Raw genomic sequence first — 25325 nt, 5'->3', positions numbered from 1 at the left:
GAAGCAATAAACCACATAATGTAAACCTCTGAGCAGATTACAATGCAGTAAACTAAGGCCATTCCATCAACTTTATAACAAGATTTGTATGGTCCTTAAGAGACTTACAAAAAGAGCAATTCCAATATGGAAGGACTTTAGTTTGTTTGTTTTTCTGATTTAACAAATAAATTGTGAAAGTCTCAGATGGATTGCAGTGATAAAAATATCGGCATTGTTTTGGGAGCTTTCTGATATTACCTCTCTGTTTTCCCATCCTGCACCTAGAATGTTGCTGTTTTTCCACAGTTTAATCTGGTTCAAGAATTTTGCTCGGTTCCAAGGAAGACACAATTCCATATACCATTAATACAGAAGATAAACTGGCTGGCCTTACACTTCATTATACATGAAATTTTCAGTTCCTTTCATCCAGCTGCAAAGAATTATCCACTAAGAAGCATGAAATTAAATGAAAATGCACTTGTTAAAAAATATTGATGGAGTGAAGCTATAAAAACATTGACTTGGGGAATTACTTCTAGAAATGTTCTAAAGTGTGTCTAATTTAAAACTAGATGTTAATCTGTCTGTCAAGGTGGGACAGAGCCTTCTCTGCTTTTCCACACTTACCATCCACTACAATGATAATTACTACAGCTTGAAACTCTAACCTTTATAAATAAAAGGAAAATGGCACCTAAACTGATTATATTCTTCATTTTACTGAGATTTTGACACAAATGAAGCCAAAATGTATTTTATTCATTTTGTGTTTTCTGCTTATGTTTGGCTTTATGGTCCTTGGGGATTTGGGATGATGGACATAAAGATGTCTATAAAGTAAAAAAAAAACCCATGTTTTATGTTAATTAAAACCACAGCTTTATAATGCATTAATTTAATGCAAGCAAACCAGTTTACATAGTAGATATATATAATAGTATATTCATTTACTACATATCATGTTCCTTGGTTCTTTGTTGTATCAGTACCTAGATCATGGAAAGTACTTTTTTTTCATCTTACACCATTCAGATACATGTGGAGGTGGGGTGTCTTTATTTTAAACCTTCTGACATAGACCACTGAACAAACTCATACTGAGTCATAGAAACACATTATGACCAACAACACAACATACAGATAGACTTCACCTAAACATACATGTGCTTGTAACTCTACCAGCCATTTTCTAAAAAATGTTAGGCATAAGTTACTTTTGCCCACCGCACCTGTAGACTAGGACTATTACTTCATAGTCTATTAAATCTGCATCTTTATTCTGAATCTTCCTTTGCTTTCCTTAGAGTCTGAGCATTTTCTTGCTAAAATAGATACCTGCAGCTGACCAAGACCTCGTACATTAAAAGATAGTAGAGATATTCCTTCATCCTTAAAACTGTGTGAGGACATCCAAGTGTCTATGAATAATGCTATAAACTATGTTGTTAGTTTAAGCTATCACTGTCTTCAAAGAAAGAAGGATATCATCCTTCTCTTTATGTTGTTAGAACTTAAGCTATCTAATAGAATATCTAAAAATGGAATGCATATGGTTACAAACAGCTTCTGCTCTACAGGCAGATCTGTGCTTGGTAAGGCATATTTCATTCCACCTAAGAACATGCATATTATAAGTGGTCTGCATAACACAAGATTATTTAACCTACATATCATCATATGATTAACATTCAGTAACGCTTAAACAGCAATTGTGGTCTTATTGTTGTGCAAAGGTCCAGAATATGTCATGATACTGACTGTTATAAAAGTCTGCCATTATTCTTTGTCACATGCTTTTCTTCTCCTCTACAGAAAAGAAGTATGAGTGTGTCTGTCTACACATACATTTAAATCATAGGATCGTTAAGGTTGGAAAAGACCACTAAGACCACCAAGGCCAACCATCAGCTCATTACCATCATTACCACTAACTGTGTCCTTCCGTACCACATACATACACATATATAAAGAAAGGTACACATATATATAAGTAGTATATCTAGTACAAGGAAAACTGGAAAGAAAAATTAAAAGAATGACTAACACTTTTCCCGTATCTTTCATAGGTACATTTTCTTCCCTGAAATAGTCTCAAATACATACATACATTTTTATGCCAAAAAATGTTATCAAGCTTCATTCCTGCTACTGAGATGATGGGAAGAAAAGCAACTACTTCATCATATTATGCAGAAATTAATTGAGTGGAAGAAAGTTCTATTGATTCTAGCTAAAAATACTCTGCTTTCAGTTGTCATCCTTAAGTCATATGCTTTTTAGGTTCTCATGCAAGTGCATGAGATTAGTATACACACCATTGAATCTGATCATGAGTGCCTCCTATTTTAATTAAACTTTATTGGCATACCTATATTGCCAGATGAATATACTTTGAGAAGCCCATTAATAACTTTTTTTATTTTATTTTATTTTATTTTTTTTTAGGATTTTCTTTAGTTTCATCCATCAAGTTTTTTTAGACATAATAAATCTGTGCAGCTTTAGCTTACTGCTAGGCTATTTGTTATTTTTTTAACAACACATTTAAAGGCTAATGTTCTTGCAAAATGATGCTTAAGAAAAATAATTTCATCCCTCCCTTACAGAAAGAACATCTGAGTCAGAGACTGCATGGTTTGTCCCTCCCTGTACAGCTGGAATAGGCATTACTGGAGCCCAGGCTCTATTATGTGGGAGTGGAAGGGCACAATGCCAATGTTTAATACCAATATTTGATGATGATACAATTACACCTTACTATATGCTGCTCCTTCCTTGCTTCCTTGTAATATATCTCCACCTGACTGCAGGTGCACCAGCCTCAGGGAAAGATGATCCACATTATTGTTTCAGTTTCAAGTGAGTCTTATATTCTGGCAGTAAAGCCTGCATCCCAATAATGCTTTTTAAGCAAATCTCTGAACTCTCCCCTAAAGCTGGAGGCCATCTGCCCAGGAAAGCATCTTTTTAAGCTTCTGAGTCACTGCCTCCTCATTATAATGGAGTAAAACAAGGCATGTTATTTCCCTTTCACCCAGAAGCATGATAAAACTTGACAAAGCAACCCAAATACTGTAGAGGCAATGGAGCATTTATTTCCTTGAATGGCAACTCAACAGCTAATCACCAACGACTTGAAGACTTGTCACCAGGAAAAAAATAAGGCTGGACTGAACCCCAGGTGATCAGTTAATCTTATCTATCCCCAGGCAAAATTCTGTGCTGGCTTGTGTGCTTTAACCCACAAAATGAGTTCCTGAAGGGTATATTTCAGTTGATTTTCTAAGATCTTGGAGACACTGGAATATTTCTTCTTTGGCAGTATACTCCAACTCCATATGTTGCTTCCTTCTACTATGAAGTTATTAAAGAAATCTCAACACAGCCTCCACCACTCTTAACTGGATCTCTTCCATTTTCTCTGAGATGATGGAGTACTTTAGACAACATTCAGCTGAGAAGTTCCTCTCAGCAGAGCTTGAAACTTTACTACTTCATCACTCTGTGCGAGCAGTCTCAGCAAGAGTGACTTCCACTGCTCTGTATCCATGTAAGATTGTACAATTTAAAGAGTCAGCACTGGCTCCGATTTTCTCTCTCTTTTTTGTTTTCCTTTTTCCTTTTTTTATACACACAGTGAAATAAACTTAGCGAAGCTGGATTTTCCACTTGCTGCCATTTGAATTGCAAACACAACCCTGCGTGTGACTACAAATTATAGCTCTAGCCTTACAGTCTACTCCTGAAACAGACTCTTGAATGACAAACCACAACACATCATATGTTCCACTAAATAGTGAAATACATGCTGAGACAACAAGAATGGGCTCTCTTTGTTCTTAGTTACGCAATTTTGACCATGATCCAAAAGTACTATAAAAGAAGGAAAATAAGAGGAAAAAGAAAAAGAAAAATACCACTACCTGCTTAGATTTCTATGAGTTTTGCTTTGTTTGTTTGTTTGAATAATGTTACTTATCATTTGTAGAGCTGTTTACCATTACATAAGACATGAGACTTTGTAGTAAAAAAATAAAAATAAAAAAAAATAAAATCAAATGAGAAAGAACATTTTTTTTCCTCTGACTGCAAACGTAGAGATAAATGCAGGTGACAGGGTAGGAACTGAAGGAAAGAAAACATGCAGTAAGAGATAACTTTGGGAGTTTCGTAATCTAAATTTACTTTGCTGAAGTTATTTCTCAGTTTCATTGTTGGTGCTTTGAGAGAAATCCCTTAAATACTAATGGAAAGGTATCACTTGGTTCAAAAGAAATTTGAATACCAAATCAGCATAAGCCCACTGACAACGAACTGAATAACCTGTCATGCTTTTCCCATGTGAATCAGGTGCCATGTGTCATATGATAAGAGGGAAAGCATCTTTCTCCTAATGTTAAATAGTAAGTTTATGAGAATAAACTGAGAAATACCATTTAAACAAAGTAGATTTTCTTTGTTTACCATAACACTTTATGATAGATAAATCCATTTTCTTCTGCTTGGAAAACAGGTACAGATTTAAGGAAGCTGTGCATGTTTTATTTCATATACTTATCTTTGCTACAAGTAGATCTGTAGGAAAGAAAACCATTCATTTTAAAACATTATCTTTCAAAGGGAATGTCTGTGTATGTTCTGCCATTTAATCCTATGGTTGTTTTTTGTTTCTTCCGCTGAGTATCATCTGCCCCTATCAAGGGTGAATGTAGGAAAATGTGATGGAAATGATGTGGGCAGCCTGACAAAATGGCATCAGGCATGGAGGTGCGTTTGAAGAAAAGGTGTGCCATTGAAATCCTCCAAGCAGAAAATACATAAATGGATAAATAAATAAATGTATCTACTGACATTCATCAGCACTTGGTGATCATTTCTGGAGACCAAACGCTGGATGCTAGTACAGTGAGTTTCAGAATTAGCAACAACAGTGTGAAAGAAAAGCCACATTCTGGACAGCCATGCACAGCTGTCACACCACAAAAGAGCATCTCAACCAGCTCATCTGTTCAAAGGTTGTGAATATGTTCAAAAACAATGTTCTTTAGCTGAGAATTTTCTCTATCAAATAGTCTAATTTTACTTTTTGTGCCTTGTTGTTCCATGGAAATAAATAGAAGGCATTACTTTCAGAGTGACACACAAAATTTAGTTGGAAAGTTACAAAAGAACTCAGTCTCTCAAATTATTTTAGTTATCCAGTTCTCTGGTTTGGTTGTTGTTGTTTATTTAAATGCACCTCTGTGGGCTTCCAGAGGTAAAAGACTACCACTATGTGTATTACACCAGATCCAAGCATCTTTGGAAAGGCACTTCCTGTAATGGTGTTAATTAACCATACTGCAGTGCCAAGAAATAGCTTGTTATTGAACTTCTGCCTAGATGCTTACTTCCAGCAGATAAAATGTATTTTCATTGGACAAGGCCAGCAGGACCATTTGTTAATAGCAAGTCTTGTTAAAGAGGTTCCTGGATTGACAATTACTCAATTAAAGTGTCATCGTTCACTTAATTCTCTTTCCTTTCTACTTCCATTACTTTTTTAATATCTGCCAAATACAGATTACCATTTATGTGACTGCTCCATGATAGGAGTGTAAATTCCAGAGAAAAACAGCTTCTGAAAGCTTGCATACAATACAGTGTGCTCTACCTCATGCATAATTATTGGTTCCATACCCATGAGCTCACATGCTGAAGCTTCTAGAATTCATTTTTAGTCCAGGTTAGCAATGGCTATAATAAACATTTACTGAAGTAATGTTTTACTTCTGTGCATGCATATCTCTAGTTTATTAATTATGTATATAAAAAGAGGAAAGTTCAGAACAAACCTTTGTTTAGATAATTTTAAATGGAAGAAAAAGTTATTTATGTCCTATAAGAAAAAAAAAAAGAAAAAGAAAAAAAGCCAACAAAAACAACAAACCAAAACCAAACAAATGCACAAAAATCCCGTACTTTATCAACATTCATTACCATATTTTCAAGACTGGGAATAGGAGTAATCAGAAATTCAATTCCTTTTTCTACTTCTTCCTCATACCTTACATTTTTTACCTGTTATACAGCTACCTATGAAATTAAAGGGAAGACATTTTTTTTTTTTTTTTTCCATGAGACATTTTTTAAAAGCAGTTAAATCCACAAATGTTGTATACAATGGAATAGATACTTAAAGGAGGATTGGAAAATGCATGGTAAAATTCTTATCCAAGGTCTTTTCTCAGAAATAAATCCAAACAAAACAATTAAAAAAAATAATAATCCAAACATACCCAACAACAACAGCAAATCACTACAAAACAAAAAAAATCACAAGTCAAGTAGATATGAGATCTCAAAAGCTAAGCAAGGCTAGCTCACACAAATAGATGGGAGCACAAAACTGAAGTTGAATAACCTTGGGTAAGGCAAGAATGCAGCTTTCATTGAACTGACCTCTGGAAGCACATACTCATGTTGATACTCCAGCAGAAACTGGAAGAAACATGAAGAGGAAAAAAAGAAAAATATACAGCTCTATATTTACAGGGTTTGTTTGTTCGTTGGTAAGAAGATATCATCATATTGAATCCAGACTTTTGTTCCCATCAGTGTAACCTTCCATGTCTATATAAACTCTTAAGTAAATCTGGGTAAAATTCCTGACACAAGCGTTATGTTTCAAAACTTCTAATATCAAAAATGATAGCATAAAACACTTTGATTTCTTCATCTCCATCCTTTAACCTGCTCCCAAGATGTAAATATTAGATTAATTCAGTAGGAATTTGTGAGAAGCTTCACTTACTTTAAAACTGAAATTCTTTTTCTTTTTTTTTTACAAATATTCTTTTCTGCAATTCTTACATTTTAATGCAGAGATGAAGAATAGTAAACTTGTCCACATAGGTGTACAATCTAAAATACTGGGTGAGAAACAACATAATTGACCAACATATTGGGCTAGGTATTGTTAAAGAAAGTAAAAGGTATTGTTAAAGAAGTAAACAGGTCACTGGAGTACTGCAAATATCTAAATGCTTTTCTGAAGTCACAGACTTACCTTGAATATTTAGAGCATCAAGTTAGATTTGTCAAATGTTCCTGCTAAATGCTGATTTCCCCATAGATTTGCACTGTCTTTGTACTTTAACAGTACGACATCTTTCTTTGTGAGCAACAGAACAATGTTCTTGATATGCCACAGAGGTCTTTTTCTTTTCATAGGTCCACTATTGGTCTGTATGCAGAATACTTAAGCTGTACTTCCTTATCCTGTAGTGCCTGTGTAGCTGATCTGGACAAGAGCAAGGAGAAGCTATCATTGTACTTTGAAGGATCTGAGCAAGCCAACCATCTGTGTTATTTGTGGGATAACACAAAATTTACACTGACAGAGAAATGAAGGGAAGTGATAGAGCCACACCTAGGTACCACATGCTGCAAAACTGTTTTACTCTTAGAGCAAAACCAGACTGTAGCAGAGCGCTCCCAGAAAGACCTAGCCACAGTAGTCCAACACAGAGAACCATGGGCTGTTAACGCTGCAATGCAGACAATCAAGTCTGAATATTAAAAGTCCCCTTTCACTTAGTAATGGGATTGAAACTACAGTCTGAGAAACAGAGTGAAAACACTGCAGAAATTATTTCTGATTACTGCAGGTAGGTTAAATAACTCAGTTCACTTATGAAATTATTTACTAGTATTGCAGAAGTGAAGACTGCCTTTACATGAAAGCAGATGCCAAAACTATGTACACCTTTATGGTAATCTCATGCCAGGTAGAAATTAATTTCCCATCTAGCCCCAGTACGTTTTGCTATTTGGTGTCCTGATCCTCTTTGGATACTGCAACTTGGACAGCAAAGTTTCCTTCTCTCTGCCTACAGCAGATGGAGATATGGTAAATAGGTGAGGAGTAAGATCTCTTCTTCTGCTATGGATTCTTTCAATCCCCAAACAGTATGCAAGCTCAGGAGAGATTGTGGGAAAGCAATAATTTACAATGATTTTTTTTTTGAATCATTGAATTCAAGGAGATTCAATCTAAGACCACAGAGAATTACCTAAAATCAGCCTTCCAGCCTGCCTGTGCAGACTCTCCATTGTGCTTGAAACTGAAGAAGTCTGGCTCCATTTCACCTGGATTTGAGTCAATTCAGCACTTAATTCTAGTTGCTTTCTAGTTGTGTTGATTCTGAATCTGGCTAAGTGCTAAGGTGTAAGGACAGGATAAAGAAACAAACGATAATGTGGAGGGACTCTGGACGTAAAAACCTGTGTTCTTTATAATGTGCTGCTGTTATCACTGTTAATATTTGGGGCTATCACAAATGCCTGGAAATCCTAGTTGTAGACTCTGAACATGTTGCTAAATATCACACTTTCTGCACGAATTATAATAATAAAGCCCAATACCCATAAATAGTAGCTACCTCTTCAGGGAGAATATAGGCTAATTCATTTCTTAGGGAACATGTTATATCTTTTAAGACAATCTACTAATAAAGATGGTGAAACTATCCCTGAATTTGGGCTGGATGGATTGCTGAGCCTTGTTTCCACTGACAATAACCCTGGAGAAACTGATTTCAAGTCAATGAAATGACACCTTAAGCCCTAGTAGGTTTCTTTCAGTTTCTGCTATGCGGCAGATTTCAGCTTATAAAGCTGATCAGGAAGATGAAATATAGAAAGGAATAAGTTGTCCAAGGTCACGGGACAGGTTCTGATAAAAACATGAGCATAAACTGTGACATCCAGTTAAGCTCTAAGTAACAGACCAAATTCTCTTCACACTTCAGTTTTCTCTAATATGATTAGGCAACTACTGAAGATTTCTGAATTGAAGATGCATTTTAATTTTTTTTTCCCTTGTTTTGAATTTTAAAAAGATGACTTTGTTTAGACATTCTTATTAGTAAGAGAAAATAATTTGGATTGCTTTTGTTCAGTGGGTGGGGATGAATCAAAACAATTCTTACTGCTGTAATTTTGTTGGGTTGGTGCAGAAAAACTGTTTATCAACTTGACAAGGGAAAAAAAAACAACAACACATATAAGCCTAATAGTTCTACTTGGAATAAAAGATATGTCACTTAATAATTAAAGAGAAAGAAAGAACTTCTGATTTCTTAAAATTCTACAAATACTTGAACACAGGAAGCAGTATAATACAAAATAATTAATTGTTCTTGGATACAAATAGCGCTGTTCCTGCTTTTTTCCATGCTAATGATTACACTGAAAGAAATGTGATTTGTCAAAGTGTAATCAAACCAGCTTGTTTTGTAAATTGCTGAGTGGGACAGAAGCATAACTTGGATTTTTTTTTTCCAATATCATATTAATATTTGAATACTGTAGTGCAGTGCATTAACAAAGCTGATATTTCCATAGAAGTTTCACAAGTACAAAGATTAAAACTCCCATTTCATTAAGTTAATACAAGCTTAGCAGCACCACAATATGAGACTGTGTAAACTGAAATGGACTATCTCAAATTAACATCATAACATTCAAAATACTACTTACATAATGTATTCATACCCCTCTGTCGGTAGGAGATTAGCAACTGAACAGGGATGTAAGAAATAAACCAACTAATCAGAGCTCTCATTAGTTGCAAACAGAAGTAGATTTGTGAAGGGAATCAATACCACTTCAGCATCAGTTTAATGACAATGAACCTGAAACTGCAAATCTTTATTCACGGCAACTGAGACTTCTTACGAAATTAGTCCTTAGTCAAGCAAATGAGACTAATGATACAGTATGGATTTGTAGGGTGAGATCTACAATGAAATTTTATTTCTGGTTTTGGCTAGAATGCAGACTACTGAAAGTCTAAACTAGTCATTAAAGCAAACTGGACGGGTTTTCACATCAGGAGAACTCATTTTCCATTGTTAATTGTAAAGAATGAGATGCGGCTATGACCAGCAGAATTAAGGAACAAAATCAGTCAAGCAATTGATATGATTTTGCCTAGGCAGGTGAAAAAGTGGAGCAATAAGTTTTTATGAAGCTCTCTTTCTATGCTGGCATTTTTAAAGTTACTAAAGACAGAGAACTCTTAAAATTAATGGAGATGAAAATGCACAAATATTTCAAAAAACAAACCAAAACTCTTCACAGAGATGCTAGAAGAGTCTCATAATTGATCTCTATATGCTAAAACTATTATAAGTAAATTCTATCTGTAATGAATTATTTCCACCAGATCTCAGGGTTGGTGGGATCTGGCATTAGGATTCACCTTGAGGGCTGTACATTTTAGATTGGTGTTTTGCAAGATCTCTTATTTTCCTCTCTCTCTATTTTTTAAAATGTAATATCTCTGACTCAGAAGCAGAATTAGAATGACATTCACTTTTATTAGTCAATACCTAACAATAATAATAAAAAAATATCTTAAGTATCTTTCCTTCCTGCTTCTCAAACATTAGTCAGTACATAGCCCTGCCTCTTTCCTTATGAACACAGAAAGAAAAACATTCATTTTTTCATTCATAATTGATCCTTTTTATTTGTTGTACTTTTTGATTTTTTTTTTAATTAACTAAATTTGATTTCAAAGCTACATTGATTATAATCATTACAATGGCTTAATTTTAATGACGTGATTACTCCTAGCTTACCTTATTTCTCACAGGACACTTCTGAAGGTAAACACAGATGTGCCATTAGAAGTTTTATTGTATCTGACCTCAATTCAAAATTAATCAGTTTTTACTGCTATCATTTTTCATGTAACTTAGAAGATTCACAAGTTAATGTTTCCTAACACTCATGTCAAATAGGACACTTATCTTTCCCCTACCTTACACTAGGAAGTTCTTATTTTAGGAGCATCCTATACTCAAACATATAAAAAGACATAACATTACAAGTGGTGAGAAAACAAGAGGGTCTGTGACTTGTCATTATAATATGGATTGGAATGCATCTTTGTGACTTATTCTTCCACAAGGAGATGTAAAAATCTTAGAAACAAACATCAGTCTACAATATCTGTAGTAATTTATTTCACTACTAGGTTATTTACGTGAGCACAGACAACATATTCTCAGACTCAGTATATGCTACAGAAAAATAGTATAAAAAATATATCTGCTATCAAGACCAATCAGAGGACGAGATTAAAAATTGAGAGAAATATCTGATAAAGTTGGGTATAACTTTCTGGACATGTTTTCCCTGAGAAAATATGAGTTTGAACTAGCTGAAATCTGAGGTGTTTTAGTCAAAATCAACTTCTTGTTGACTCAAAAGTTTAATTAACAGTTGGACTGGATGATCTTTTGGGTCTTTTCCAACCCTGATGATTCTATGATTCTAATTCTGACCATTAAAAAAAAAAAACACATTTCTCTCTTTGTATGTTTGTCTCGTATCACATGTAATCTTGTCTGATTACAAATTACTATTTTTTAGTTAAATTAAGAAAAAATAGATTTTCAAATGGTCTATAAAAATTTGTCTTTAAATGTATTATTATTATTATTACTTCAAGTATTGGTTTATCAATGAAATTAACATTAAAAATAAATCTGCTCACAGCACAGTTCCCATTGGTAGCTAGTAAGAAGCTCATTTTAAATCATGTTAATTATGAACAAAACTGTTTCCAAATTTATTTTTTTTAAGACAGAAAAAAAATGAAAAGATACCACTTTCTCAGTTTAGATACACAAAAATAGGTAAAGATTAAATTATATGACAGCAACCTTGTAAGAAAAATGGTTCTGACTTAAAGTACAAAAAAGCCTCTGATTTTCATGTACTAAAATAATAAAACTCATTTATTAAAATAAAATCAAGTCTATTAAAACTTGATTTAAAACATCAGATTTGAGGAAGTATGACAGCGTGATCCCAATTCATTAAAATACGTATCTTATCAAGTTCAGTTCAAATGCTGGTAAAATTTATTCAAAAATTTAAAATTACATTGTATTTACTTGAGGATTTTGGTCAGTCCAACTCATGGAACAGCAGGTAGATTTCAGTATTCACAGTTCAAAGTATAGACAGCAATATACATGAAGGTTTTGCTCTAGTTACTTCTTTCTCCCTGCTAGGTTTACATTCACCTCAGCACTATTCCTACTCATGAGGAAGGTGAAAAAAGGGTCTTTCATTTCAAGGCTTTTCATTCTGCAGAGAGGTGCTGGCATATATATTTACATTCTCAGTTTTCCCATGCAGTGTTACAAACTATGCCCTCTACTGCATTGCCAAAGCAAGAAATATATATATATATATATAGCTAATATAATATATAATATATAGAATATAATATTAATATATAAATATTATGTATATATACATGCCAGCTATATATATATATAGCTAATATAGTATATAATATATATATTATATATATATATAGCTGGCATGCATTAGGTGTCTTAACACCAAGTAACAGCTAGAGAGGGGCTGGTAACCTTTTGTGAGAAAGCAGACCTCATTCCTTTTCTGATCGTGCATATCTCCTTTTGAACAACACATCTGAAGCCACTTTTGATGAAGGCAATTAACATTTATTTCCAGACTCAAACCAATTACACAGAAACAAAGTGTTATGGGGGAGATATGGTGTGGAAGAGGCAGGAGGAGACCAGGACAACCAAGAAAACTTCATCTAAATACAAGGGTATCAGAATCCTGAGGTTCTGTCTTTACTTCCTTGTGGTGACTTGACATACTGTGGATGTTTGCTTTCTTCCCATGGGCAGTGAATTGTTGTCTTGCCCATTCTGTGCTATAACAGGAAGGAGGTTTCTTTTCATAAAGCATGTCAGTTTTTCTGTTTGATCCTTTTCCTAAATCTCCCTGGGGCTCCATTTAGATTAAAGCCCTCCTTCCTCCCACCAAATGTTATTGATACTTAATTTATTTAGGAGGCAGTTTCAGTTCTCCATCTTCAAGGTATTGACTGTGCTTTCTGCCATGGAAATTATAATAGCCCTTTAGAAGTATATAGGTGCTAGCAATTACACTCAAGAAGATCTTTTAGAAACATTAACAGCTCTCTTCCACTTGGACAATGAGCAAATCTCTATTTCTACACACAGAACCCTATATTTCATAGTAACTCCTAATCGCACATCAATGAAATTGATGCTTGTAGCTCATTAGTGAATTCCAGTTGAGAAGGAAGTGAAGATAAAATAGGATTTTGTAAAGTTTACTAAACAAGTTGCTCAAAGAAAACAAACAAGGTCTCTTAGTTCTTTATATCAGAACCAATACCTATGTACAACTGCAACATACACTTAGCAATCTGAGGTATCTTCCTGTGAAATTTTACCTACTGAAGCTACAAGGCACATTATACTGTTACCCTAAAAGGGTTCATGAGCCAAATGCAATTCTTGCAGAATTCACTTGGCACATAAGAAAGCATAATCTCACAATTATGATACCTGTCACTTGACTATCACTCGCTAAAAGTCTAGACACCTGTTTAATAGCACTTTTGAAAGTAGAAATACTCCTTAAATAAAATATATATATATATTTATATATTATATATATATATATAATTAAGAAATTTCAGTAAGCTTGCATCACAAATTGCATCAACCACAACTGACTTCCTAGCATTAGAGCTCTGAAAACATTTAAAGGGAATGGAAACACATGCCAACAGAGGAAAACTTACACTCAAAAATATAACAACTCTTCAGAACAACCCGCAGCACAGAGGAAGGATTTGGGTGCCCTTGAGATCTAATGTAACACCTTGGCCACCTCTCTTCCTGTTTCTCTGTATTTACACACAGACACCTTAACCTTTTGCTGTCTTCCAGACCTTATTGCTGTCTTCCAGTACCTGAAAGGTTCTTACAGTGAGAGTGGGGCAGGTCTCTTCTCACTAGTGACATGTGACAGGACGAGGGGAAATGGCCTCAAGTTGCGCCAGGGCAAGTTTAGGTTGGATATTAGAAAGAACTTCTTTACAGAAAGGGTGGTTAGGTACTGGAATGGGCTCCCCAAGGAGGTGGTTGAATCGCCATCCCTGGATGTGTTTAAGAGCCGCTTGGATGTGGTACTCAGGGATATGATTTAGCAGAGGTTTGTTGTTGTGGTATTGTTTTGTGGTTGTTTTCTAAGAGATAGGCTACTGGTTAGGCTGCGGTTGGACTTGATGATCTTCAAGGTCTTTTCCAACCTGAGTGATTCTATGATTCTATGATTAAGAAAATCTATCATGAAAGTTTCCTTGTTTTCACTTTGCCATAAATAAAGGCAGCTACTCTCTGTGATAAACTTTGTTGGGGATTTACATTTGCTACAAAAATATACATACACATCACCTGGCAGAAGATTTCACTTCCAGTCTAGACTAGCTGAGTGAGGATGTGGATTTTAATACATAAAAGTCATAAAAATGGACACTCTGATACTAGCATTCATTATTCAGGTAATAGGTATCATACCCTATTACTTTTAATGGATTGATTAATAACAATTATTGAAGCCTTTTCATAATAATTTTGGAAAGCAATAAATGTAAAAGTAAAGCATTCATTTCTAATTGTTACCATTTCCTGACCAAGTACTTGGCAGAAACAACTATTATCCTTTAATTCGCACATCCTTTGACAATCTTGTTTCTAAATAAGCCATCTTGTGACCCTCCCTGAATGACCAAGCAATACAAAACTGGAAGGTCAGAGTCTCCAAACTTCTGTGTTACCAACTTCCAGCTTTCTCCCCCCATACACTGCCCCAAACTGCTCATTTAGAGGGAAAATCGGAGTCATTTGTTACATTTATTGGGCCACCTTCACCTCTGCATACACCAGCAGAAAATTAGTACCCTCCATCAGGAAGAAAACTGAACTTTGACAAGAAAACTTGGTTCCTTTTTCTTTGTTTCTGCCTTTGTGTATATTTATTGCTGATATAGGTCAGTATCCAAAGCTTCTTGTTACTGTTTTCAGATCATCCATGCTCGATTCAAATGCCCTCATTAAAAATGGTTACAAAAGAAGACCCACCTACCTCAATAACAGAGAAAGCTGGGGATTTATGGCTATATATTCATGAAGCCAAACTTGAAAGCAGAAAACCAAAATTACACACATAGATAAGAAGAAAAACCTTCTTGTCCTGCAGCATCTGATCAATCCATCTCATCTGCCAATTAAGAATCAGGGTTATAACCACAGACAACAAAGCAAATAAAGCAAGACTGATATTTTGTCAGCATGTAAGGAGAAGAACCTAATACAAGCAGCTTCAGCATTATTTTGAGGTAGAGCAGGAAAGGGAATCAAAACCATGTGAAACAGACAAGGAAGGGTATTGACAAAGCTTTTCAGCCCTGACTTGCGAACAATACTTTTGCTTTCACTGTAGATGTATAAATGATGTGGGTTGTACCTTTCCTAAGAGAATAGAGGTGCTTGGCTCACGCTCAGTCTCAGGAAGAACTGCTTTGCCCCCTACACCAACCCCAGCCATCAAGCTGTCTGGGCTGGGAGACATGGTGCCAGCAAAGCTATGACTAATATAACTCCCAAGATTAAAGCCAGTCTGGAAGCCAGCATCATAAAGGAATAATACTGAACAGAACCTAAATGCTCAAAATATGATTTACTGGAATAGCAAAGAAAAAAAATCCTCACAGCCTTCAAACAAAGGACTGAGTTCAAGTGGAAGGGGACACCTATAGTGTCTAGAATGCTCAAAGAAGGGCTGCATAGCATCCTATGTATCTTAGCCATGGCACTGCATGTCTGAAGGTATGACAGAGTAGCACCCAGGGCCTGCAGAATAATACAGAAATCTCACTATGGAATTAGTCACAGTTAGAGCCACAGGAAAAATAAGTATAAGATAAAACAAGCAAAAGAAGGGGAAGTGCCAAGCTGTGTGTACTCGAAAAGCAATTACACACAGGAGAAAAATGAGAGAGGTAGCCACTACAGGGATCTAGGCAAAAATGATAGTACTGCAAAGGAACAAAGCTCTCTTCCCATAGCATTGATTACCATGATTCCTTACTTCTAACATTAAAAGCATTTCAAAAGTAATTTCACTTGTTTGTGGGGACCCAACATCAGTGAGAAATTTCACATTATAATGTCATGAATAATTTTAATGTATAACTTTTCAGAAATTATCAGTTCCATAGAAATGCAGCTTTAAAACACTAACAAGGCACAACATTCAGAATGGGACTTGTTAGCTATAGTTTACAGCTAAAGGCTACAATTTTGACCTTGAACATATTGTTTAATCCTGAATCTTAAAGCCCATTTAGTCCTGTTAATTCTCAGTGGAGTTAAAGCATTGTGTAACTTTGAAGACATAGGTTTTTGTTTTTTAATAATAAACTGGAGAATAGAATGTATGTCACACAAATTCTGAGGTTAACTACAATAAAGACTATAAATAAAACAATGTAAGATACCAATTCATTTCAAGTAAAATTGGTGAAGAAAAATAAATTTTACCACCTTTTCATTGTGTTTCCAGCAGAATCAGGCATTATACTTCAGAATCCAGGTAAGATACTGAATATTAATAATGAATGCACAGTATAGAGCACCATGCTGAGCAAAGAGCATATCTTGGCTACAGCATTCAGAAGTGTCTTAAGAAGAGCACGTAGTACAGTCAGTGATGAAACATTTGTTGCTATTTCCCTGGAAGCTTTAGAAAAATCAATATACCCATCAGTCCTGCACCCACTGGTTCCAACAGGCTCAGCCTTGTTGCTGGTTTTGATTTCTTGTGTTCAGACTGCATCCTGAGCAGGAAGAGAAGTACTGCTTGTGTGTTGGAGCCTGTGCGCGTGCATGTGAGGCAGAGATGTGCAGTGAGCTGGAAACTAATTAAGCTGCAGTGTTAGATAAGTGAAGAAAAGGCCTCAACAAGCACAGGATGGTGCCAGAAGCTGGAATTAGTATAGCAGCTTGCATACACTGAATGAAAATATAAAAAAAAATAATTCTGAATTGTTTAATTTGTCGTGAGAAATAGAATAAATAAGTTTTAAACCAAAATGTTGAGTTTGATCAATAAAACTACAAGGCAGAAGGGAAAGATGAAGGAATGTTACATCCAACACTCATGCAAGAGTATTAAACATGTTAGTTATCAATTATTAAAGGATTGCAGGTTACCAAATACTGACTACCAAATCTCTATCAAAATAGTCTTACAAACTGAAGTTCTTACAATAAAGTCTCTCATCTGGTATGGTACATGATTCACTACTTTGACTACTCACTACATAACTGCCAACTCTGAGTATCCCCAAAGGATACTGATCCTCAGAAGATATTCTGGCTTTCGGGCATCCATGTAGTTTAGTGGGTGTGCTGGTGTAGGGTTAATAGTTGTACCAAATGATCTTAGAGGTCTTTTCCAACCTTAGCCCTTTTATGACTTTATTATTCCATGATATAGTATGGAAATGAGGTACAATCTGGGATGGCTTTCAGCTACTCTCACCAGGGCTGCTGCACTGGTGTTGTACTACCTTCATTTTCCTGCTTTCCTAGAGAGAAGCATTGCACTCTCTACTCTGAGTTTTTCATCTTGCTTTCAAGTAAAAAGAAAAGTCAAAACAGAAGCTATGGTCAGCTATCTGAACTAACAACTCAGTTGTCTAACCTGGAGCCCTTATCACCAGAGGAAAGAGAAAATAACTCCAGAAAGAGACAAAGATTATAAGAAAACAGATTCTTCTCATTCTTAATGTTTGTGTCCTATTTTTATGCATCTAACACTATTAGTTTGCTCTGTTCTTCATAGAACCATAGAATTGTTTGAGTTGGACTAGATGGCCTTTAAAAGTCACTTCCAACACCCCTGAAGTAAAAAGAACACCACAGCTTGATCAGATGCTGAGAGCTCTGACCAGTTTGGCCTTGAATGCCTCCAGAAAGGGGGCAGCCAACACACCTATGGGCAACCTGTGCTAGTGTCACACCACCTCTATTGTAAAAAACACTACTATCCTTATTATAGAAAAACGTCTTCTTTATATCTAAACAAAATTACTCCTCTTAGTTTGAAACCATTCCCTCTTGCCCTGTCACAACAGACCCTGCTAAAGAGTTTAACCTCTTTTTTCTTATAACTTCCCTATAGATACTGAAAGGTCTCTCTGGAGCCTTCTCTTTTCCAGGCTGAACAGCCCCTGCTCCTTCAGCCTGTTCTTGCAGGGGTACGTTTCATCCCTCCGATCTTTTATATGGCCTTTCACTGGATGTGTTCCAGCAGGTCCATGCCTCCCCTATACTGAGGACTCCATATCTGGATTTATCTTCTGTTCCCAAGCTGTATCTGAGGCTAAATTCAGTGTTCAGAGATCATCTCTGCATTTCACCCTACCACAACCATCAGGTCTGAAGCTGGCTCAGGCACATACAATACCTTATTTTTTCTGAAGAATAAATGAAACCAGGCTCTGTTTGCTAAATGAGGAGTGGGGAGGATGAAACATTTCTTCAGCATGTTCAGTTCTCGCGGTTACCCATGGCTGCTGAAAATAGTTATGATGTTCAGAGAAATTATTCAGAAATGCTTTCCAGCCCTAAGCTGCCTCAAGCAAGAAGGTTAATAAAAAAAACTGAACCAACAGGATCTCCCTAAATAGAAAAATGTTGAGTCCTGGAAAACAAAACAAAACAAAAAAACAGTTAACAATCCTTTGGACATATATATACAGGCATACACTCACACTGCCATGCTTGGGCAGTCCAAACAGAGCTGTGTATACTAGTATACTAGGGGGTAGAAATAAACTGTGGTAATTATCAAAACAAACACTTCTACCACTAGGACAATTATTTGGAAGCAAAAACTGCATACATATGCACATAACACACTATAAAGAGAAGGAAGAGATCTATCTTTGTATAGGGAATAAATCGCACTGTAACTGTATACCACTTGGAGACTGTTCCCTTTATATAGCCAGGCTAATTAGCACTATCCTGAACGTTTGAAAAAGGAGATAGATAAGTCAGTACCCTTGTCTATACAATGCCCAAATACTAAACAAGACATTTCTCACAAGTTGACAGTGGTCATTTTGAAAGACAGAAAGAAGAAGAAAGTGATTGCGCTGTACCTCCAGGTCTGCTTGTTGCAACCCCATTATTTCCTACAGAATTGTACTGTCAAAGAAATGAGTTACACACTGTATTGAGCTCAAGATTTTGGAAAAGTCTCATGAAATTCTACACAGTCTCAAAGCTTCCCACTCTACAATTTCCTTCAGAGACTTCAACAAATGTCTATGACTTTTAAAAAGTTTGCTTCTTTAATAATTTGTAATGTGTTAGATTAGACCTGACAGCACCAGTGCCTGATCCTGACTTGAAACCAAAGTTCCAGTGGTTTGTAGTGGTTCTGCTTCTGTATTGATACTTCTTACCTGCTCTGCAGGGCAGATCACCATTACTGAAATACACCAGAAAAGCAGAGAATTTTAAATGAGACAAGAATCTGGGGCATATTATTCTGATAATAGTTGAATGAGAATTAGTTACCCATATTTAAATTTGGAGCACTCACAATCAGTAAAGGCAATTCAAATGTGTGTCTGCACAGGAGAACCACATGGCTTTGTTAGATGCTATAGCGTATGCATAGGCTTGAAGAATAGCCATACCTGTGCATTTGATGTGGTTTTACTGGAAGAACTTCAGCATAAGAGGATCTAACAGATCTTACACTAGAAGCAATTAAAAGTAGTGCTGGCAGATTATAGCTATAAAACACCTTTGGAAGTACTAGGCTTTTTAGGAAATCTTATTAATGACATTCCCAGTGGGATACCCGTTTAGCTATCCTAAAAAGACAAATATTTAAAAGCATAAATGATCTCATTTCACTCCCACAGCTTTGCAAGCTGAATACCTGTCATATTCTTTTGAAGGTATCAGTCTTGATAGAAAGGTATAGAAAGAGAGAATAAAAACATTTGTAATGATAACAGAGATGCAGATGGTAGCTCAACAGTCAGCAACATTTATTCCATTCTACATCTCTCAGCAAAAAAAGATGGAATACAGTAGGATTCAACCAAATTTATTATAACGGTAGAATAATTGGAATAAGACTACCAGAACACCTGAAGAGACTGATGGAGTATAAATACCATTTTCATTAGTCAGTAGATATGAGTCAAACTCACCTGCCAGCCAAAATGCTCTTAGATATGCTCAGGATTTATCTATGGTTGGTATCTCGTCTTTGATTTTTCTGACAGTTAGAATTATTTCTCCTTTCATGACACACAAGCGTTCCTTTTCTTTCTTCTTTTTTTATTCTTCTTCATTCAAATGAGTATGTAGGCTGTTATTTTAGGAATAATACAGTCACCTGTCTATAGAAAGAAAAGCACAATTCATGCAATTTGACTAGTCATTATTTCAACATGTATCATATAGGCTGTTAAAGCAGGCAGCCAAATTGCTGTTCCTCCATTAGCCCCATTTTGCATAAAGAATAGCATTCAGAGTGGCTTAGCTTCAGCTAATATTTGCAATCCAGTCCTACCCTACTCTCACAAATAATATAATACTACAGAGCACAACAGAACAGCATGGTGGTGAACATACAGTTGGACTCATTTTGAAATGACTTTCCTCTTGAAAACTTTTCAGTGCTGAGAAAAATGTAGAGATTCAGAGCACAGGTTTTGTTTTAAATATTGGCCGAGTAATTAATTACACACCCTGGAACAGGTTGCCCAGGGAAGTGGTTGAGCCACTGGAGGTGTTCAAGCAAATGGTGGATATCAGGCTTAGGGATGTGTTTTATGGGCAGTATTGATGGTAGGTGGATGGCTGACCTTACTAATCTTAGAGGTCTTTTCCAAACATAATTCTATGCTTCAAAAGGTATCATAAGCAAAGAAATAACAAAGAAATAAATAAACAGCAATAGATTTCTTGCAATCTGGCTTCTAAAATTTAGTGAATGAAAATTGAAATGGCTGCCAAAGTGATTCTTAGACTCTCTTTAGGCTCTTGCTCTTCAAGAAAGTCCCTTATTCTTCACAAAAACAAACAAAAACCTGAATTCCATATTCCCTAGTGAATCAGAACATATTTTGATGAATTGAGGACATTTGTCACAGTATCTCAGATCATGTAAATATTATTTATATGCCAGCATTGGCTGCCACACATAGGATTTGATAGATATAGGTCACTGTATAATGGACTGAATCCCAAGAGAAACAAGTTAATGACATCTACCCATCAGGAATCTGAAATCTGTCTCCTATAAAGTTGCTAATCAAGCTAAAGTTCTTTGTTCTATGTATAGAAATTTTCTTTTATTCAAATGTCATACATTAATAAGTTAAATGCTTTAGAAAAAAATAAGTTTCTCTATCACAAACTGAACTCTTTAGTTAGACCTGAAATTCTGTGAAACAAAGCATACACTTGTACCAAAAGTTCTTCCTTTGAAGTTAAGCTGGCTGACATTTGTATTGTGTTCTTACCTTCTAGTCCTTTGCTATTGGAGTCTGTTTCCAAGTTCTTAATGTTTATGTTATTTTAAATTTGTTAATTTCCTTGGTACATTTACTTGAGAGACTTTCAATACTGGAAACATTTATGATTCAGGGAGTCCCTTGGGCAACTCCCTTGACATTGACCATCCAAATCCTTTAGCTTTGAAAGTTTTATATTCTACCTTTATTACCACTGAGCATGCCACAATCAGTCAAAACTTTCTTATTATCACCAGACTTCGGGGAAGGCAAATATGTTTGTTAGTCCTCCTGATTCATAGCACCTCTTTTTGTCCATCAATTACTTTAGTTTCATTTGCTACGTTCCCACTTGTTGGCCATAAGTTACTTGCATAAAGCACAGCTGACGTAACCATAATCAATGGCTGGCGGTACAGTTGCTTTTATTTTTTTAATATTAGTGCTTAACTTTTTGCCAAGAATATCAAATCCACGCCTTGTTATGAGAGAACTCTGTTGTATTTCTACCATTTTTGAGAATGAAGAGATTTTGATGCAGTATAGGTCATTCTTCAGCAACATTAGGTATGATAAATTCCTGATCCAAAGTTTCATTATAATATAATTTCATACAATAACATAACATAACATAAGAATTTCATACAATTTCACTATATGTAATATGTTAATATTTAACTTTTTAATATTTAAATTTTTACTGTAATTCTCAAAAGTCTCTGATTATAGACATCTAATACAGATTCCAGTAATTCTATTTTTTATTCTGACTCTTCAGAACCACCGATCTTAGTACAATGTTTGAAACGGCTCACACGCATTCTTTTCAACAGGCAAGTTCAGGTTTGCTTTTGTTAAGGGCAAAGGATTTCTAGCTCAGATTTCCTGCCAAGTTCACTGGTTCATTTTTAACCCTCTCTTTCTTGTTTAAAGTTCTCGACTACAAAAAGTTTTAGATGAACACCAGCACATTCTTGAAAACTACTTGCTCTATACTTGACCTAATATTATTCAGTCAAAACTATCTGTCATGTGCCATTAAAAAACAAAAAACAAAACAAAACAAAAAACTTCATTTCAGTATCATGTGATTCCTTTCTTCTATGTACTACAGGAGAGAACATTTTCTGGGAAATTCATGGACAGCCTGGATATTATCTTTCAGCTTTCTAGTCAGAACATTCAAGCTTTACATACTCAAAGGCAAAATGCCAGATGCTCTGTCACTGAGTCCAACATAGATATAGCCAAAGTCAGCCTCAGTTTTCTACCACTTCTACAGTTTCACTGATCCCTAAGCCAGGTTCTCTGTGTTCATTCCCAAAAGGGAATAAATTGATTTAATATCCTTCCAGCTTTACACCTGAGCCTTCTCTGCTCCTCTTAGCATTCTTTCTTTTATCACAGTTGCAAGTTACAGAAATCTGAACTGCCTTCTGGTTAGAGCTATGTAGTTTTGTCTGCTTCAACCATTAAAGACCTCCCTGCATTACTTCATTAACATAACTATACCTTTGGACTTGGAAACAGAATGCAACTCACTTCAGCATAACACCAGGAGGTCTGAAGGGATCAATAAGTGGGTGAATGGATGGACATAGCTTTCCAATTGCAACAAACAAAAGAGTCTTTTGGTTCCAGTGAAAACTTCTGAAGGTTTTACCTCTCAGCTTTCATAGCCTCTGTTGGCATTTCAGTGGAAGATCTTATCCACCCATATATTACGTTTACATTGAATCAAAGAATCATGGAATGGCCTGGGTTGAAAACTACCACAATGACCACCTGGTTTCAACCCCCCTGCTATGTGCAGGGTCACCAACCACCAGGTCAGGCTGCCCAGAGCCACATCCAGCCTGGCCTTGAGGTTTAAGAACAGAGAAAGAACAGCATTAGGAGTCTTCCAGTATTCATAATTCTTTTGCTTCTAACAACCTCCCAACACTACTCAAGGGAAAATAAAAAGGAATTGCATAACTCATTCTCAAACTTGATCTCCCCTACTCTCCCATATCAGCACAAATGAGCATAGCAGACATTAGAACAGCGAAACCTCATTGAAAGCGTATGACATTCTCCTGTTATTGAAAGGGAAATTTACTGGAAGTGATTATGAAGCGGGTGGTGGGTAGTTAGACACGTGAAAGACTATCTGGGGCACTTTCTGTGATCGCAAGTGTCTTGGGTTTAAATCAGCTCACTGCAATCACACATTTTCCCACCCAAACTCTTCTCACTATCTTAAAGTTTCCTTTTTCCTCCTAAATTTGGTGGGAACTAAAGCGTTGCCATTATAAGGGGTAAAATAAAATCCTTGTAGCCTGGTTCAAAGATCCAGTGCTTAGAATTTATCCAGATTTTAAAGATCAGGATAATCAGAAGATCTGGAACCTGATTATCTTTCAAATAAGTCAGAAATCTGCATCTTTCTTAGTGAATTTGAAAAACACATGCTTAAATGAATAAAATTAATATTCAATTTTAACCAAAAATAAATAAATAAATAAATCTGACCTGTGCATTTTTTCACATCTCCTGAAGAACTATGCTATTTTATACAAAATGAGTATTTGATCAACACTGGAATTCATTTCCTTTGAGTATAGTCTGCAAAAAGAGAGTCATGAGCTCCGCTTAAAGCTTTTTGCACTGCTTGTGGATTTTTTCTTTTAAAAACCACAACATCCATAGGAAAACATTTTGAAACTCCTGCATTTTAAGTAGCTAAAAAGTATGTATTGACTAACTGATACAACAGGCATATAACTCAAACTGTCCCCCATTACAGACCTAAATTTATCTTCCAACCCACGCAGACTTCTACTCTATCACACTTTTTCTACTCAAAGTTATTCACATCAGAAATGTAGACTCATGAAATACTGGATAGAAAGTGTTATTTATGCTAAAGAGACCAATCCCACTTCTTATTTAAGCTTTCTGACTGTGGGCTTATTGTGTCCTCCCTCTTGGGGCTAAGTCCCATATGGTATCTCATATTTGCACCCAAGCAGACTGAGAATAAGGACTCAATGCCTCTGAGGGCTTTGAATTAATATACTGAGACTTCAGTAAAAAAAGTACTATAAAGAGCTAGAGGCTTTATTGACTTTAAGCTCTCTAGTTGCATTTTGCCATGTGAATTATTTAAAATCCTTTGCTGGCTTCCCTGGGGCCTCCTTTAGAAAAAACCCTCAAACTCACCCTCAAATACGCTGTGGATGGGCCTTCCTTAAAAAAATAAAATAATAAAATAAAATAATCTGTTTTTTTCTTAAATACTGTGAATTCTGGCAGCATCTACCCAGTTTTATGGAGGAAATACATTCTAAGTCTCTAGTTGTTCAAATCAGTATGCATTTAGTAGTACTGTTCTCAATGGTAGCTTTTTTTCCCCCCAAACAATGAATAAAAACACATCTTTATAGTGGTTCTGATGGTCTTCTTACTGCTGTACATAGGATATCAAATAATACAGTAAGGTAAAGTATTTCGTAATTGTATGTACATCACGTGGTCATAGAAATTCAGAAACTCCTTTTTATTTAATTTCCACTAAGTCTATTTAAGAAAGTCACCATCATTCTGATATTATTTCATTGTTCATTTCATAGACTTCAAAAAAATATCTGCATATAAATCATTTCAAAATTATATGGGGAATACTATGCCTTTATGGATTCTGATAATCTCTGATGATTACTCAAATACTCTAAGCAGATGATTCCAAGAGTTCACTCCTAGCATCATCTCTAGAAAACAATGCAGTAAAAGCTATATCACCATCAATATTTAGATGAATTATGCCTGTCTCTCTTTCTTGTTTCAGACCATTCCTATAAATTGAAGCAATACTTCATTTTATTTATAA

This window comes from Excalfactoria chinensis, chromosome 4 (genome assembly GCF_039878825.1).
Source record: "Excalfactoria chinensis isolate bCotChi1 chromosome 4, bCotChi1.hap2, whole genome shotgun sequence".
NCBI classification, from domain to species: domain Eukaryota; kingdom Metazoa; phylum Chordata; class Aves; order Galliformes; family Phasianidae; genus Excalfactoria; species Excalfactoria chinensis.
This window is presented reverse-complemented; position numbering follows the sequence as displayed.